Genomic DNA, 19,451 nt, shown 5'->3' on the forward strand with positions numbered 1-19,451 from the left:
ACAGTAGTTACTGATGAAATGATATGATGTCTAGAATTTACTTCAAAATAATCTAGTAGCAGGAAAAATGGCTATAAGCATAGATGAAACAAGACTAATCATGGGTTGTTGATTTTTGAAGCTAGGTAACAGATGGGATATAAGGATTCATTATACTATTCTCTCTAGCGTTGTACATGTTGAACATTTCCATAACATAATTTTTAAGAAAAACAGAGATAGTTGTATATGAGCCATCTTATTTAGATATATAGAGCTAAACACTAGATCAAACAGCTAACAGAATCAAAAGTGTATGCTCTTGGGAACAGGATGGGGGGAGCAAAGAAGGGGTGGGCACAGGGGACATCTGGCTTTTAAGTTTTTAATGATATTTGACCTTAAAAAGGACTAGACAAAACTATGTGCATGTGCCATTCTGACAAAACAGAATTAATTTCAAAAAAGAAATGGAAGTAACCATTACAAGAAATAAAAGCAGAAAAATAAAATGGCTGCCTCGGGGTGAGGGATTAAGCAGGAGAATGATGCCTTTCTGGACTTATAGATTTTTTTAAAAGTCATGTTCATGTATTACTTTGATTTTAAAAGTTATCTATTATTATCAGTTACTGCTATCAGTTTTTAGCAGGGCCTTTTGTTAATCTCTACATCTATAAACTGAATATTTCCTCAGGTTTAGAATCCTAAATCACCCCGAGTGAATACCTCCACATCAAATGCAATAATAATAATTATTGCCATTTATTGTTTGCCATTTGTCAGTACTTTACATATGTTCTTTCTAATCCTTCTAACATTCCTGCAAGGCAATATCGATATTTCCATTTTACAGATAAAAAGGTTAAGGCTGAGAGACATTACCCATTTGCTTGATGTCACCATGGGCTAGACCCGTAAGACTCTAACGCCCAAGCTCTTTCCACTGTCCCACCTCTCCTTTACATTCTACTTACGTACTTACATACATTCAGTATAGTCCAGAAAGTACTTTTACATAAATTTTTTCATCAATTTCATGAAATAGGAGAGAAAGGACTTTCCTTACTTGACAAATGAAGAAATCAAAGCTAAGAAAAGTTAGGTAACTTGCCCAAGAATCCAGGCTTCCTGATTCTTAATCCAGTATTCTTTCTACCATTTCTTATCATCTGTCCCCTCAACAAAAAAATGTCAAATTATTCACAACCTCCTCATGGTCATTTGACCTAAGAGTCACTGTAAATGAATGCAGCTGAAGCAGGAATTTAAAAAAGAGATAGAGGAAGAGACTTATTTTTTCCAATGGAAATATAGTAATAAACCATGGAATGTCCTCAGTTGCTCTAATGTCAGCATTTTGCCTGAGTCCTCAAAGGGACTCTTGAAATGTCAGCAGCCTGCCTGCCTGGCATAAGCAGATCAGCTGCTGGCACAAGCAGCTCACAGAAGTTCTGACAACCAGTGCCACTCTTCGTGGCTCCAAAGAAAGAAATGAGCCATGCATGCTTCTGCCCTGAAAAGAGAACATCTGTGCCTCCTAAATCTACTTCAGGCAACAGCCATGTGGCCCTAGGGCTTTTTAATAGTTGCCAGGAATCTTAGATCAGTGCTACTCTAGAGCAGAGGCGACTTTATAAAACTGTACATCAGGCTGTGTAGGGGTGGGAGCCAAAGGCGGCATAACTAAAGCGGGTGAGTATCTGTCCCCTGGTCACCTCAAGTCCTGGGTAGCTAACCACTCCACCCAACAGAGAAGCAGCCCAAGATTTGGGCATAAGAGCCTTGAGCCTGGTGTGAGATGCTGCTCTCCAGCCAGTTCTGGCATCTGAATGAATAATGGCCAAGCAGCAGTTAGGGGGAAGAGGCTGTTTACTTGAGTTCAAACTATTTATAGCGCCAGCAATCTGCACATATTTGGATGACAAATCTCTGGGCTTCAAGTAAGCGGTGCTTTGCTCCTGGACAATTTCACCAAACACATTCCCTCCCCACGCCACCCCCAGACCCCCTAACACATGTTGCCCTCAGGATGTTTTATTTAAGTTGCTGAATTTTAGAAGATTATAAAAAGAAATCGTGTTTTAAGAACAAGTGACTTTTAATCCATTTATCTACAAGTTTGAACTACATAATCAGAAATTAAGTTCTAATACATGTATACTCTATAAAAATATACAACTATCCCATAAATGAACAAAATAGTACCTGAATGATGTTTGTAATCTAATTACCATATTGTTGTCCTGATGCTGAGCCCTGCTCAAGACCTCCATAGAGAATGTTTCTTAGGGTACAGTTAACATACGGTGATTAAAAGCTTCCAGAACAGATCCACAAACAATATGTAATCATACACACATTGCAAACTAACAAAAGAGGTCTTATTCCCCACCGATTCTAAGGCAGAAGCAGTCATAGTACACTGTAACAAAAAGATATGCAGAGCCTTCTGCACAGTTTTAACTCACAGAAGGTGTTAAGACCCTGCCAACGAATTTGTTTGGAAAAACTAGCCTTCCTCTAAAAGTTGCCTTGTTTTTACAGCAAAAGCAATGTTGATCTGCATCTCCCCTGAGCCAGGCATTGCCTAATTCTGGAGAGGGAAAAGTGGTTGTTAACCAACATGTATGTTGGCACCTTCTAGTCCTATCACAGAATGCAAGCAGGATCTGGTGTAAAGAAAAAATATAGTAAGTGAAGAAGAAGATTTGTAGTGTAATGGGTGAGTGTGGACAATTAATTTAGGGAGAGGAAACAGATGGGATTCCTCAAAGAAACTGACTTGTTTTCTTATCTTTTCCCCGTGCTAATGAAGCTCATTAGAAAACAAATGGAAAGGTCCCTAAGACAGTCTTTTGACAACCCTACTTTTTAACATTAGGAGAAAAGTTTTGGTGATGGTGAAGGAAAGACGCATGTCTATACATAAGGCGGATAAAGTGTATAAACATACATAAACAGAAATTATATAAAACATTTTTCACATCAGTTTGTCAATACTATATTGACCAAAATTTTTTAATGCATGTAATCTTTGATCCCATGATTATATTTCTAGGAATTTTAGAAATATAAAAATATCCTTGTCATTCAGACCTTAGCTAAAATGTCACTTCTACAGAAGGACTTCACCCACCCACCCAACCTAAGATAACCACCCATCTACCCGTCTCATCACTTTCTTTTTAATTATCTGCACAACATCATCATTTTTCTTGTTCATTTGTTTACTGTTTGCCTTTCACTACTACCTCCTCCCATCCTACCTTCAAATGTCAGCTTGGTAAGAGGAGGGACCTGGTCTGTCTTGTACATCACTCTTCCTATGTACTGGACACTAGCCAAGGACATTGCAGCATCATCTCATTCAATCCTCACAGCCATAGGAGGTTTCTGTTATCCCATTTTAGACACAGGCAGACTGAGGCACAGTTTAATTTTAGCGAGCAGCCAGTGAGTGGCAGTTGGAATCTGAATACTAGTGTGTGTGACTACAAAGCCTACACTTTTAATTACCTCTCTCAAAATGAACCAAAAGTTTAAATGTGCATACATTTTGAACCAAGCAATTCTAGTTGTAGAAATTCATTACTTGGAGAAATCAGACAAGAACACATAGTTTGATAAGTCTTATTTATTGTATATTGCTTATAATAGCAAATATTGGAAATATGTTTCAGGAAGTCACCAGTTAGCCATAAGCTTCAAGTTTATTTTTGGTAAACAAGGCCCCCCCCATCTCAGAGTGTGTGAGGAGTTAATGAGACAAAGCACAGTACCTGGCTCATCGTCAATGTTTTGCTGTTGTTGCCACATACATTTAAATTTCTAAATGGATATACAATATTCCAAATTGTTAATAGAGGCTATCTCTGGACAGTGGGATTACAGAGGGAGTTTCATTAACTAATTGTATAAAACACATTCTTCTAATTTTTATATAATACATATTAATGTTATATTCATTAAAATAAAGATATTACTATTTGGGGAAAAAAGGGGATGAAGAAAATAAAATTGGAGGAACCTAAACAGGAAGAAACTCATTTTATGGGCTAGAGACAGCAACTAGATCTCAAAATAAAAATGTTCCTCCTCTTTTGTTCTATGTAAGCACAAGATCTTCAATGAAGGGCCAGGCACGGTGGCTCATGCCTGTAATCCTGGCACTCTGGGAGGCCGAGGCGGGCGGATTGTTTGAGCTCAGGAGTTCGAGACCAGCCTGAGCAAGAGTGAGACCCCATCTCTACTAAAAAACAGAAAGAAATTAGCTGGACAACTAAAAATATATAGAAAAAATTAGCCGGGTATGGTGGTGCATGCCTGTAGTCCCAGCTACTTGGGAGGCTGAGGCAGAAGAATTGCTTGAGCCCGGGAGTTAGAGGTTGCTGTGAGCTAGGCTGACGCCACGGCACTCACTCTAGCCCGGGCAACAAAGTGAGACTCTGTCTCAAAAAAAAAAAAAGATCTTCAATGAGGTTATAGGTCCCATCCCATTGTAAGGGCTACATTCACAGTGAAGTAAAGGAGATTCTTAATAAAAATACAGACCTACAGAATTTATTAAGATGGCTTCATGAAATTTGAGATGTTAAAGCATAGATATAAAAAGAAAAAAGAAAAGTTCTTTATAATCATATATGCTTTCTAGAGGGAGAGGCTCCTGCCAAGTGGATGGCCCTTTTGGCTGTCGATCTCCTTTTTTGGGTTCAGCAATGCAAAAAATAACAAATAAAAGCTGGGGATTGCTAAATAGCTCTGCACAACACAGAAGGAAGAAGTGAAATTCCAGGGGAAGTCTGTGAGCTATGAAAAAAAGGGAAGGAGCCAGGAGCCAAGAAGATGGCAGAAGTCTGGATTTTCTGCTGACTCCTTCCTGGGACCCCTAAATCATGAGCAAAGCCAATAACACTTACAAATGATTTTTGTGAATATATTCTTTGTTCTTGATAAAACCAAGGAAGGGACTAAGTTTCAATTCTGGGCTGACAGGGAAGAGGCAGCAGAAATGACCAGGAGAGTATATGTCACACCTTCACCCCCAACGAATCTACAGAATCTTGGGAAACTTTGGACTTCTACACAGGATGAAACAATGGGTCAGGCAGATCTGATCCAGATCTTCAAATGCTGAGACATCTGGGTCATATATTACTTATCAAGCAGGATCAAGAAACAAATTGATATGTGTGTGTGCAAAATCAAATTGCCTGAACTATTGCACACCACTGAAAACCTTTTCATAATTTGTGCAGTGATTTCTACTGGCTTTAGGTCACATATATTTCTTTGAGAATCTGATGAAAGCTAAGACCCTTTTTGGCAGAAAATGTATATCTTCACACAAATATAATTTCAAGGGAGTTTGTGGCACTCCTGAAGGCCATCTCTGGATACATTACAAGTCCACAGACCAAGTTCAAGAACTTGCTCTAGGGAAACCGCAACAGTTTTGATGGACCTTATTTTTTGTTGACAGTGAGTATCACAAACCACTTGCAGTTTATACAGAAAACCTAAGAACATTCCCAACATTCATTCATTCATAAACATTTGTTGGGGACCTAATTACACCAGATCCTGAAGGTATAAAGATATATGTGATCCCTAGACAGAGTTATAGTCAACTGAGAGAAGCAAAAAAGAAAACAGACCACTGCAATATAGTGAGATAAATCAGACTGTATGTATCAGACTAATCTCGCCCCTCAACTTCCTTTTTGGCTCCAGGACTTACTGGCTACAAATGAAAGAACATGCGAAAATGATTGACATGAATACTGGACAAGTAATAAAGAGGGAAAACAACAACAGGTCACTGGTGCCATTTTTGAGTAGTCAGCCTGGTCCTCCTGTGGACTTTTGATTTCCTTCTGTGTCTGCATAAAAACATTTCAAAACAGAAACAAAATCAAAACAGAACTGTTTTAAAACAGTAACCATGGATTTTTTTTTTTAAATGCCACTTTAAGAAAAAGGAATTAACAAACCAAAAGATTTTTCCAAAAAACTCACGTATGCCATGAGAAGTCCATAACCTACATGGCTGGTTTATATGGTTAGATCAGCAAATATTTATTGAGCTCTTTAGTAATAATAATGTCTGATATTTGCATTGCATGGGGACTTTCACATAGATTGTCTTATTTCCTGTGCAAAACACACCTCGTTATAAGTGTTTATATTCTCATTGAGTAGAAGAAAAAATGGAGGCAAAGAAGGGCAAAGTGACTTACCCAGCCTCATTTATAAGCTTCCAAGTCTTGATGCCAAAATCAGAATACAGACCAAGCTACCTTTTCCTAAACTCACAGGGAAGTGGTAGTAATGAAGAAACAGGAAGGTCAGGAGAGATGATAGCAGCCAGGGGGAACAGAGTGGAGAGACTATGTTAATGTAGCATAGTCAGAGCATGCTGTTGAAATCCTGGCTCCCTCCCCCACTTACTAGTTGAATGACCTCTGGGAAATCACTTAACCTCTCTGATCTCTGGTAGCTCATTTGTGAAATGAAGAAAATAATATATCACACTTGAATATAAAAAGATGGGGGGAAGAAAAGAGGTAGAGTGAAGTGGAGGAGGGCTAATTTCTTCATCTTTCAGAGGTGAGTCAAGAGATAAAGAGTGAGTGGATCAGGACACTACTCCGAAACCTCCCTCCCACAAACACCTAAAATGATGAATGTTACCATCCTTGTAAATATGCCAAATGCATGGAAGAGCTTAAAAGAAAGTATGGGAAGTTTCCTGAGGCCAAATGAGAAACACAAATCCAACAAGATAAGCAAGCATCAGAGCCTTTAAGGACATCTGCAATTCTGATAATACAGAGCTACTACTTCTCAAAGTAGCTGTCCAAAAAGACAAATAAAAAAGTACATGTTTACGTATATTTGACTTTTGGAGGTAATCACCACAACTCCAAAAAACCATTAAAGTAACACACAAGTGGCTTTCAGGAGAAGGCCAGAAGTGAAGAGGGAGGTGTTTTTTTTTTAACTTTTTCCTCTGTACCTTTCTGTTCTATCTGAATGTTTATTTTTGTGTACATGTTTTACTTTTATAATTTTTGTTACATTGACAAAGGAAGGAAGGCTGGTGTATTCTGCTATCACCAACCACAATAAAAAATAATGGAATGACTAACGTAAACGTAAATTTCAGAAGGAAGAAAATTTAGTCTTACAATGATGATTAGAATAGGTATTCTGCTTTACATCTGCCTCACTAAAGATTTCTTTTTAATGATAATACCCAGTGTTGTGGAGATCTGGAATGTAAGTGAGAATGGAAACTGGCATAAAGTTCCTAAAGGGCAATTTGACAATATATACTGAAATCCTAAAGGTACATGCACAGGGGTATATGGGAACTCTCTGTACTTTCTGAAGCTCAATTTTGCTGTGAACCTAAAACTGCTCTAAAAAAATAAAGTTTATTAATTTAAAAGCATGTACATGTCCTTTGATCTAGTTATTTCACTTTTAAGAATTTATCCACAAGAAATCATTATAGATGTGTGTGCAAAGATTTGACTCAAAGTTGTTCACTTAAATGCAAAAATATGGAACCATGTAAGTACTAGAAAAACACATGGCACATTTTATAACCTCACAATGGGAAGACCTTTCTCCAAGTACAATGATATAAAATCCAAAAGTCGTTAAAGAAAATATTGATAAATTTGACTATGTATAAATAAAAATATTCTGCATGGCAAAAATCATGATTAGCAAAGTAAAAATCAAACGTCAAACTAGGAAAAACTGTATTTCCTATCAACAAATAGCCTATTTCCATGGTCAGGTGCAGAGGCTCAAGTTTCTAATCCTAGCACTTTAGGAGACCTAAGGTGGGAGATTCTTGAGGAACTTGAGGCCAGGAGTTTGAGACAAGCCTGGACAATACAGCAAGACCTCATCTCTAAAAAAAATTTAAAAATTAACCTTTTTTTTTATCTCAGGGATTCTATAGGTCAGAAATTTGGTCCAGGCACCAAGAGGATAGCTTGTCTCTGTTCTATGTTGTCTGAGCCCCCAGCTGGGAAAACTCAAAGGAGAGCTTGGAATCAAGCCCTTGGGTTATTGGTCTTTGGCCTATCAATTTCTAAAAGCTTTTTATAGATTAATAGGCCCCTTTTTTTCTTTTTCTTTTTAGAGACAGGGTCTCACTGTTGCCCAGGCTAGAGTACAGTGGTGCAATCATAGTTTACTGCAGCCTCAAACTCCTGGGCTCAAGCAATCTTCCTGCTTCAGCCTCCTGAGTAGCTAGGACTACACATGTGTGCCCCCATGCCTGGCTAATTCTTTTATTTTTTTGTAGAGACGAAGTCTTGTGGTATTTCCCAGGCTGGTCTCAAACTCCTGGCCTCAAGTGATCTTCCCAAAGTGTTGGGATTACAGGCATAAGCCACTGTGCCTGGCCAAAACAAGTAATTTATTTTAAAAAACAGTTTATTTTAAAAACAAAAAAAAAGTCAGATGAGATGGGCTATTCTGAAACTGAGGCACACTGAAATATTTAGATGTTTGTTCTTACTGAGAGCCACTCAAAGCCAAAGCCCATTATCATTCTTTAGGTGATAAGAAATGATTAAAATACTTTAAGTGGCAGGGTGATGTGTGCAAAATAGAGTTTGGATATAACTTCAGCAGGAGCATGGACTAAAGTAAAGAGAGGTTGGGAAAAGGCAGACTGTTTAGACTTAAAAGAAATGTGAGCTTGTTTTTTTTTTTTTTTTTTTTGGAGACAGTCTCACTCTGTTGCCCCAACCAGAGGGCAGTGGCATGATCATAGCTCACTGCAACTTCAAATTCCTAAATTCAAGCAATCGTCCTGCCTCAGCCTCCTGCGTAGCTGGGACTACAGGCACATACTACCACGCCTAGCTAATTTTTCTATTTTTTGCAGAGATAGGGTCTCGAACTCCTGAGCTGAAGTGATCCTCCCCGCTCAGCCTCCCAGAGTGCTAGGATTACAGGTGTGAGCTACCACGCCTGGCCAGAAATGTGAGCTTGGACTGGACAGTTGGAAGTAGGAATGGAATAGAAGAGAACAGTGCAAAAGACAAGACGATTTTATATCTTACACAATTATTTATTACCCAAATACTTACTATTTTAGAGTGTCAAGCATAGGGCAAAATGTATCTGAACTTTACCAAAACCAACCAAACCAACCAATCATATAGTCTACTTATCAAGTCTCAGTTCTCCTACCTGTAAAATGGAGAGAATGAAATTCCCAACTCATAGGATTGTTATAAGGATTAAAGGAAGCGACATACATAAAACATACAAAGTATTACATAAATGTTAACTACTAGTACTACTACTAACACAATGATGAGATGACAGTTTAAATAGCAAACTCTCCGTATTAGAACAGGACTCAAGTATATCTAAGTAGCCATCTTTCAGAAACACATCTACATTATGGAATGGGGCAGCATAAAGTATATATTCATTCTCTCTTCTTAAGAAATATTGTGATCACTTAAAGGCTGAAAGTTTCACTCCTAATGACTAGTGATTTTACAGAGGTAACCTTAGAGAAAGCTAGTCAACTTTGGAGAAATAGTGAGGCTCCTAGGTCCTCTGCTATGCAAAGTGCTCCCTCCTGAGTTCTCAGACATGGAAAAGCCTTTGGAGCTAAAATAAAATAGCACCAAGTCTCATGTTTGCACCCTATACTCCACCATAGCTCTCTCTTTGAGACCAACGCATAAGGGTATAGTTTCTTTCAAACATTTACTCTTTACTCTTCAGGAAAGGCTGGAGAGTATAAAGAAATGAAGAGTATAAATCCCTTTCATTAAGTATAGGTTACTCTAAATACACTGAAAATCTTAATAAAATCATTTATTTATATCTGACCTTAACAGAGTAGGTAAGATTCATGGTCCCCTTCTTAATTTTAATGAATCACTCATGTTGCAAGACACATAAACCCACCAGCAGTTTATTTTCAAACTGCAAACAATCCTGGAGGGCTTGAAGAACAATGAGCTCTCCAAACTGGAAATTTTTATTCCACTATCATAAAAGTAATGATGGGGCCTTTTGAAAAGTAGGGCATATTCTAAAGACTTAGCAGAAAGGAAACCACATGAAGGAGACTTAAACCTACACATCTAGTATGATTTCACATACCAATTTGAGAAAACTAGTAAAAAAAACCAAGTACCTATTGGCTCTCTACTTTGCCATAAATAAAAAAGAAAATATTTCACTTAGAATCCAAATTTAGTACAGATCTCCATAAACTTACTACTATCATTGGCCAAAAGACATCATTATGGCTAATATTTAAGTTTTGCTTGTCACATATGTGGGATAACTTATTTATTGACTGAGCCAAACATTTTTTTAAGCTTAGAGATTCAGCTACATGAGGACAGAAAATGAAAAGATTTTAGGCAATAAATGACTTAATTGTTCACAGTAATAAATCAGCAACAAACTTTATAATCAGAAAAGGTCTCTAATATTCCTTCCAACTCTTGGGTTCTTTGTCTTTACCATGTAACAAGTATTTTCATGTTAAAAAATATGAGGAACAACAAATAAGATAATCCATATACACACACACACTAAATGGGTGGGAGTACTAAGATGAAAGAAATATTTTCAGAGTATGAGCAGGATGTTTTTCAGATGAAATCCTTAAGTATTACTGAAGAACTGTGGGTGAGCTTCAATCATGTGGGCCTAAACTACTCTATAATTTACCTAAAACCAAAAGAATGATATCTCTGAATTTAGACACAGAAATATACAAGACAGTGTGGATACTAGAAGGATTTAGCTTAAGGCCAACATGTACAAAAATATTTGTAAGTTTATGTAAAATGTATAGAGCTTGGCAAGCTTTGGAGAAACAAACAAAAAATCTAGTGAGAAATGAACTTTCTGTAAATGTATTTGTGTTTTGGCAGCAAACCATTAAGCACTATTCCTTACGGTTTTTGTAAAAGGGAAAAAAGAAAGGTGGAGAATAGACCTGGACCTCTCAATACGTTTTTATGTTTGCTTGTTTGTTTTAACTGAAAGTAAAACATTTCTTAATTTCTAACACTGAGGATAACTCGACCAATAGTATCTTTTCTTTCTTTAATAACAACATCAAAAAAAAATAACAACATCATCAGTAAAATAGCACAGTAACAAGTTAAACGATTTCTGGCACCCTATCAAAAATCCAGATATCAAAATAGAACACTTAAATGATACTAAGCTTCAATAAATCCACAAAACTCCGAACTGTAACAAAATTTTTAATACCCTACTCTTAGAAAAGGAAAAATGTCACTCGAACCATAGAACAAAAATAAATCAATAAAGTGATTATTTTCCTGTGTTTTGTCAATTAAGTTGGGAGAAATCCTGTCTCTGTAGCTGCTCCCCACCCCCTACCCCCCATTTTCAGGAAGCTTTCTTCAAAATGCGGTGCCTTGGGAGTCCTTCCAGGATGACCTTGAAAAAACACAATCTACTGTGGTTTGTGTAGACACTTTGGATCCTACAAAACACTTAGGGGTTTGTCCTCTGCTCAAAACATCTCAGGAAAACCAAGATTCTGATTTGTTCCCAAGCTGGGAGCTCCTACCCACCAGCAAACCACTGCCTATTCCAGCCCTATCCCCACTGGTACCTGCCACCCTCTCCCACCCCCCCATCCCCTCACCCTGTCCCAGTTCTTAGCTAGGAATTGGTATCAAGTCTGGGCCTTGCTCAAAACCCATCCTTCCCCTCACTCATAGTATCAAGTTAAAAGTCCCTACTTGTAATGGGGTGTTGATTACATGGGTGTATGCATTTGTCATGAGCATTTCACCATATGTAAAATTTGGGTTAAAAATTTTTTTATAATTAATAAACTGGTCTACAATGCTCTATGACAGCAGGTACCATGTTTCTATTATTCACTGTTATAACCCTAGCACCAGGCATATCACAGATGATCAGTAAATATTCATTTAATGAGCGTTGAATGAAGGCATAAGGATATTAGTCATTCTGATCTATAAACCTTCCTTCCCCATTTTGCTGACTCTAATGGGCTGTCTGAATTCTGTGTCTGTCGTCTCAAACCCATCTGTGAAAGCATCATAGCTCTGGCTCTAATTCTGCTTGGGTTTCCTATCTCAGAAAAGGAAATTTTCCAGGTTCAACAGAACTTAAGGCGACAACAATTTTCAAAGAGCAAAATGTGTTTACTCTTAACATGTACACTTCAGGCACTTGTCTAACCTCTGAGCCCACAGAATTGGTTTGACTAGACAAGGGTTTTTATGTGAGATGTTTGGCTACATGGTATGGGTCATACTGGCCACCTCAAGGCAGCATAAACTTTAGCCTTTCCTGAGATGGAATTAATGACATGACACCTTCAAGCTTTCAACTTTGTAAAGTCAAAAAGAAAAAAGTATGCCAACTGAATTCCCCCCAAATTTTCTCCCTTGCAAGGTTGTTATGAGGCGGTGGGAAGGAAAATGAGAAGGATGAGTCAGTGTGAGTCAGTGTTAAGAAAAAAGCTCTGCTTCTGGTAAACAGTTTGCTCTTTTACTGACAGGATTAGGATTACTCGACTCCCACTTCTAAAAATACACAAATAACAGGTGGTATACATTATATAAGTAGTTCCAAAACACAGACTCAGATCATTGACTCTAAAAAGGGAACAGTTAATCAGCAATGGGCCAGACCTTCCCCAGAGCCTGTTTTTTCTTGGAGAAGCCCCAAGAATAAGCAAGCATTTCCCTCAAGACAATTAAGATCCCAAACGCACCCTGAATGCACCCACTGCTCACTCGAGTGACCTAAAGGAATGACTGAGCCTCCTGTACAAAAACTCCCATATCATGGGCACTTCCTGTGTGCCAATAACTCTGCCAGGCACCTCACACTATTCATCTTTAAACTTTATAACAGGCCAGGCATGGTGGCTCATGCCTGTAATCCCAGCACTGTGGGAGGACAAGGCAGAAGTATGGTTTGAGGCCAGGAGTTCAAGACCACCCTGGGCAACATAGCAAGACCCCATCACTACAGAAAATCAAAAAGTTAGCCAGGCATTGTGGTGTGCACATGTAGTCCCAGGTATTAGGGAGGATGAGGCAGGAGGATTGCTTGAGCCCAGGAATTGAAGGTTACAGTGAGTCATGATCATGCCACTGTACTCCACTCCAGCCTGGGCAACAGAGTGAGGCCCTGTCTCTAAAAAATATATATATATTTTAATAAAAAACAAAATAAATAAACTTTATAACAACCCTGTAAGATGGGTGTTATTATCAATATTTTATAGATAAGGAATCTGGAGCACAGAGGTTAAGTGATTTATCCAAAGTTGCCTAATGGCAACACCAGGATTTAAATTCAGATCTGACTTGGAAGTACTTGCATGTTTCCTTTTATTCCAATTTGAATTCAGAAATATATATATGAATAACCCCATGCAAGGCAATGTATCAGATACTACAGAGGATACAAGGGAAGAAGAGGCCACTTCAGTTATCAAGAAAGTAAAAGCAGCAGCATATTACATCTAGGAGAGATACTCACCTCTCTATTTCCAGGATCCTAAATGAAGGCCTGCTACATAGGAGCTGCCCAGGAAATTACCACTGAAATATATGTGGAAGTTAAGGGAAACACACAATCAAATGTAACACAAGTCAGTCTGTGGTTCATATCATGAGAGAGAATGTGTATGGTTTGTGAACAATATGGCATCTGAGATAAGTCTGACAAATGAACTTAGACAGGAAATAGTGAAAATTAAAGAGATCGGTGGACTACAGGAAGTAGTACAGTTGGGATAAAACCTTTAGTACCTCCAACAAAACAGGGAGAAATAAAGCTGGAAAAAACAGATTCAATATTGTGTGGCCCCTGAGTCTGCTTCGAGTCCCTTTATATGGAAAAGCATAGGAATTACAAATATTACCTAGCTGATTCAGTGGAGAGACACTTGATGGTTAAATAAATCAAGAACTGCCATGCAGCCTTTCTGGAACAAAGTGGTGGTGGTGGTAGGGTATAACTGAATAAATGAATGCTTGTACATAAATCTAGAACATATGTGGTTGTATAACAAAAAGGAGCAATACAGATAAGTTCTACCACCTTCATTACCTAAACAATGAATCATTATAGGTTTCTGTGAGCACACATTTTCTTTTAATTTAACCTATAGCTCCCTTCATTAGGGTACTAATCAAGTCAATGACACTCAACAGGCACCGTCCGGTAGAGGGCTTTCTGGAAATGTGGGAGGAGAGGAGGGCATTTTTGGTTGTCACAATATTTGACTGCCTCCTTACTCAAATGGGCAATTAGTAAGCAGAGACCAGGATGTCTCCAAACTTTGTTTTGTTTTTAGGGGTAAATTATCATATCCATAACATACTTTCAAATAGTTCAGCAAAAAATTGAAGTATATACACACATGCAGATAAAGCATATGCAGCAAAATGTTAACAACTGTTTGATCTAGGTGTCTGATACAGATGCTTGTTATACTTTTTTTCTGTATGTTTTAAAATTTTCATAAATAAAAGCTGGAGGGGAAAAATCCATCTGGCCCTCATTAGGTGAGAGGTCATAACAGAGGTTAAGTGCACTGACTCTAGAACTCTGTCACTATAGACAAATTACTTTCCTTCTCTTTGCCTCAGTTTCCCTATCTATAAGATGAGGATAATATTAATAATATTACCTATCTTCACAGAGTTGTTATAAGGATTAAATGAGTTAATAAGTAAAAGTTTTTTAGAACACAGCCTGGCACAGAGAAGGCACTACTGAAGTCATAGTTATTACCATCATATCTCCGTAAATAGTCACTCACCCACGCACCTGCCCATTTTTCCACCCTGAGTTACTTGTATGAGCAGAAAGTTGGAAATTCTTGACCAAGAATCCTTCCAATCAGATCCTTTCCTTCTATCCCCTTCTTAAATATACTCCAGACAGACAGATCTTACTTATGCTTCTGATACTCTAGTGCATTTTTTTCTCACACATTTCCTGATCTTATTCTCTCCCCATCCCACCTGAATGCCTTTTCTCCCTTCTGACTCTAATTCTTATTCATCCTTTAGAATGCTGGCCAAGCATCAGCTCCTTTGTGAGCCTTGCTAGGCTCAGCCATCACTTGGCTGTTCTCTGGAGTCCTTCTCCCAGAAACTTAACACAGGACTGCCTTGCAGTGTCAATTACCTTTCAGACTACAGGTATCTTTCTAAAGAGACTTTAAACTCCTTAAAGACAAGGGCTATGTTATGTCTTTCTTTGCTATATATTTTTGTAGGCTTCTCACAGCCTCTTGCAGAGGTGCATGGTGAAATCTTTCTTTGATCTAGGCTGCTGCATTTGCTTTCTGATGAACTTGCCCTTGTTTTTAATACTGCCTCAGATGAAACTTGATCCAAAGGCTTTGCTCCAAACAGTACACTTTACGTGGAAATATCTTCTGTGCTAACATAAAGCTGAGGGTGGTCCCGAAGAATTCTAAACTGCATGTGCTACACTGCACAATCATCAGAGGCCAGGGCACTCTGAGGTACTGATCTGGGTGCCACATCGTGCCTCCTCCTGAACATACACAAAGCCCAGCACATGCCATGTCTTCCCTTCCCTCCAGGAAACCCATCATTCTGCCTGAATTCCCTACTGGAAGGACCAATGTGATGTGATTAATGGGTGTTATTCTGAAGGTGACAGGACCAGAGTCCTTTTCTTGAAATGGTCTCAAAGAGAAAAGCGTACATATAGGGACAAAGCAAGGAAAAGGAAAGCATCCTTCCAGACTGGGACTTTGGTCCCAGCACCAGAGTAAAATTCCAGAGCTAAGCGGACCAGGTTGTTTTATGGCGTCCCCTTGCTTACAACCTGCCAATACTTCCCACTGTGCTTAGAATGACATCTGTACTCCTGTCAGTCTGCAAAGCCTGAGGTAACCTGGTTCCTGACTACTCCAGTCTGAAATTGTACCACTTTCCCTCTCACTGTCTATCCCCCACCAGCCTCATGGTCCCACCTGTCCTCTGAATAGGCGAAACTCAACGCTCCCTTGGGGCTTTTGTGCCTGTGTCTTCCACTCATGGTTCTAGTATACTAGCTGTGTGACTACAGATAAGTAACTTAATCACTTTGAAACTCAGTTTCCTCATCCATAAAGTTCATTCATTCATTTATTAAGTGCCTACTACACACCATGTCCTGTTCTAAGCATGGCAGACAAAGCAACAAATAGCACAGACAAGGTTCCCACTGTTTTTAGCTTACCTTTTACTAAAAGCAATTAAACAACGTAACTTCAGACAGTAACAAATTCTATGAAAAAATTAAATGAAGTAACGAGTAAATTAAATAGGGTGGAGAGCAGGCTAAGTTGGAGTAGTCAGGGAAGGCTGCCTTGAGGTGATGTTTGAGCTGAGCCCTAAGGAAGAGCTGTCAGCATGTGAAATGCTGGGGAACAGCATCCCAGGCAAAGAGAACACGGAGCACAGTGCAAACGCCTTAAGGGGGGGAATTAGTGGCACAGGTTCCAGGAAAAGAACGAAGCTGCCACTGGCTAGCACCTGGTGAGCAAGAAAAACAATGTGGCTGGAGAGATAGGCAGGAGCTAAATTCCACAGGCTTTGGGGAGCTCTGTTGAGGAGTCTGGATGTTAATCCAGGAGCAATGGAAAGCCATGGAAGTGCTTTAAGCTGAGAGTGACACGATCAAGTTTATGTTTTTAAAAGATCACTCTGTGGGGAAATCTGAACAGGATTGGTGGACTGTACCAATATCAACATCCTCGTTGTGATATTGGACTATAGCTCTGCAAGATGTTATTAATGGAAACTGGGTAAAGGCCACATAGGATCTCTCTGTATTAATTTTTATAACTGCATGTGAATCTACAATTATCTCAAAGGTGAAAGAAAAAAGGTCACCCTGGCTGCTAAATGGAGAATAGATTTATATACATGCATATACAATATGTGTATTTATTTATTTTATAATGGGGCAAGAAAGAAATCAGGAAGAGTAGCAAAGAGACCGCTGCCATTGTCTGATGGCTCCCAGATTGCAGCAGGGTGAGTTTTTGCTGCTATAGCACCATAACCAAACAGACTGGATGTGGACAGGAAGGTGAGAGAGACCAAAGAGGAAGATGTAGTTTTTATCTTAAGCAACTGGGTATTTAGATCATACCCATGAGTCTTTAAAAAGTTCATGGGAAATGCATATTATGAAAAAACTATGTGTGATTTCAAATTTTTTTTTGCACCAAAATAAACTTGTACTAAATTGTTATAACACATCTGCACAGGATCTAGTTTAAGGCACTAAGAAGGATAAGACAGCAGTTTTAAAAGAGCCGCTATCAGAGCAATATGAATTCTGTTAAAATTGAAGCAGGAACAAACATCAAATTTATGGTGAAGTGTGGGTAGAAGAATGGTGAAATTATCAATGCTTTAGGAAAGGGCTTTACAGTGCTCCAAAGAAATCAGTTGTTTACAAACACATAACTTGTTTTAAGGGACAAGACGATGTTGAAGATGAAGCCTGGCAGACCATCCATATCAATTTGTGAGGAAAAATTAATCTTGTTTATGCCCTCACTGAAGAGGACTGACAACTAGCAGCAGAAACAACAGCCAACACCACAGACTATCTCAACTGGTTAGCTTATGCAATTCTGGCTGAAAAATTAAAGTTGAGCTTTCCACTCAATTGGTGGCAAAACCTTCGTGCCCAGATCAGCTGCAGACAAGAACAGAGCTTTCAATGGAAATTTTAAACAAGTAGAATCAAGATCCTTAAGCATTTCTTGGAGAATTGTAACAGAAGGTGAAACGTGGCTTTACCAGTACGATCCTGAAGACAAACCACAATCAAAGCAATGGCCACCGAGAGGTGGACGAGGTCCAGTCAAAGCAAAAGTAGACCAATCAAGAGCAAAGGTCACAGTAACAGTTTTTTGGGATGCTCAAGGCGTTCTGCTTGTTGACTTTCTGGAGGGCCAAAGAATGATAATACCTGCTTATCATAAAGTATTGCAAGAAAGTCAGCCAAACCTTTAGCAAATGCCCAGGACAGTTTCAGAGAGTCCTTCTCCACCATGCCAATACTCCTGCTCATTCCTTCATCAGACAAGGGCAATTTTGCTAGCATTTCTATGGGAAATCATTAGACGTCCACCTTACAGTCTTGATTTGGCTCCTTCTGACTTTTTTTTTAAGATTAGGAAACAAAAAGATCTTTAAAGGGCATCAATTTTTCTTCAGTTAATAATGTAAAAAAGACAGTATTGACATGGTTGAATTCCTAGGACCCTCAGTTCTTTAAAGATGAATTAAATGGCTGGTATCATCCCTTACAAAAAAGTGTCTTGACCTTGATGGAGCTTAAGTTGAAAAACAAAGTTTATATTTTTTATCTTTTAATTCCATTTTTCTACAAACTTTTTCAACTCCCCTCATATCTACCCAACAATGCTTCTGTGAGAATTAAATGACTTAAAACATGTAAAACACACAACACAATGGTAAGCACATAGTAGATGTTTAAATGAAAGAATCATATTGGTCCTAAAGGTCCCATACATAAAAAACTAAGGTAAACCCAGGTATTAGAAAAAATTCCCAATTCCTTCAGAAGTTAAAACTAGTTCCAAATTTCATTTTTAAATGATTAACAAGAAAGCTCAAGGAGTATATTTAGACCCCCTTCTGACTTCCTTTCACTCAAAGAGACATAATATGTACCAAATAAAAGCAAAAGATTCCTATAATTATAAAAACCCAAAGTTTCTCCTGTCTACCTTCTCAAATGGAAGTTTAAATCAGAAGTAACACATCTTCTAATATAACAATGGCTGGATGACTACTAGAGATGATTTGTTCCATATCCTTTGCAAAGAAATTATCAACAAAATATGCTGAAATCCCAGGAAAAAGAATCAATAAAAGAAGACTGTGTAATAGAGCATTTAAATAGAACAGGCTATGGGGGAAAAACTAAGACTTCATAGGTCATGGGGTCAAATGGTAACATTAGGATAATGCTCATTTTGAGATAAAACTGTATCTTGTATTTGTTTTTGTTATTTGGAGGCATAGAGTAAGAGTTTAATTTGTTGGGATAAAGAAGTTTGTAAAAGGACAACATGCTATAAATCACAAATACTAAGAAGGCCAAATTTTTAACATCTGAAACAATAAAAGTCGAACTTTTAAACAGTCAAACCTAAATGGCAAGTGGTAGTTTTAAAAGAAGTTTTAAAACTTTCTGAGAATTTAAGGCTAGAGCATTGACTTTTGGACCTGGGTTTATGTAACTCTCATACCCAGGGGACGTGACAGCCAATTGTCCTGTCCAAACAAACACTGAAGAAAATTATTATAACCATCAGAGATATTTCATTTCTCTTCCCACAGTATCTAATTCTTATCTCAGACATGTGT

At 38.3% G+C, this 19,451-nt stretch overlaps 1 protein-coding gene across 2 annotated transcripts in view; it reads right to left on the minus strand.

The window, feature by feature from the left end:
- The window catches only part of PKIG (cAMP-dependent protein kinase inhibitor gamma), an 81,956-nt gene that overhangs the window by 47,533 nt on the left and 14,972 nt on the right, over positions 1-19,451 (minus strand). The gene's annotated exons all lie outside the window — the stretch shown is intronic.

The sequence above is a fragment of the Lemur catta genome, chromosome 17 (genome assembly GCF_020740605.2).
Source record: "Lemur catta isolate mLemCat1 chromosome 17, mLemCat1.pri, whole genome shotgun sequence".
NCBI lineage: Eukaryota > Metazoa > Chordata > Mammalia > Primates > Lemuridae > Lemur > Lemur catta.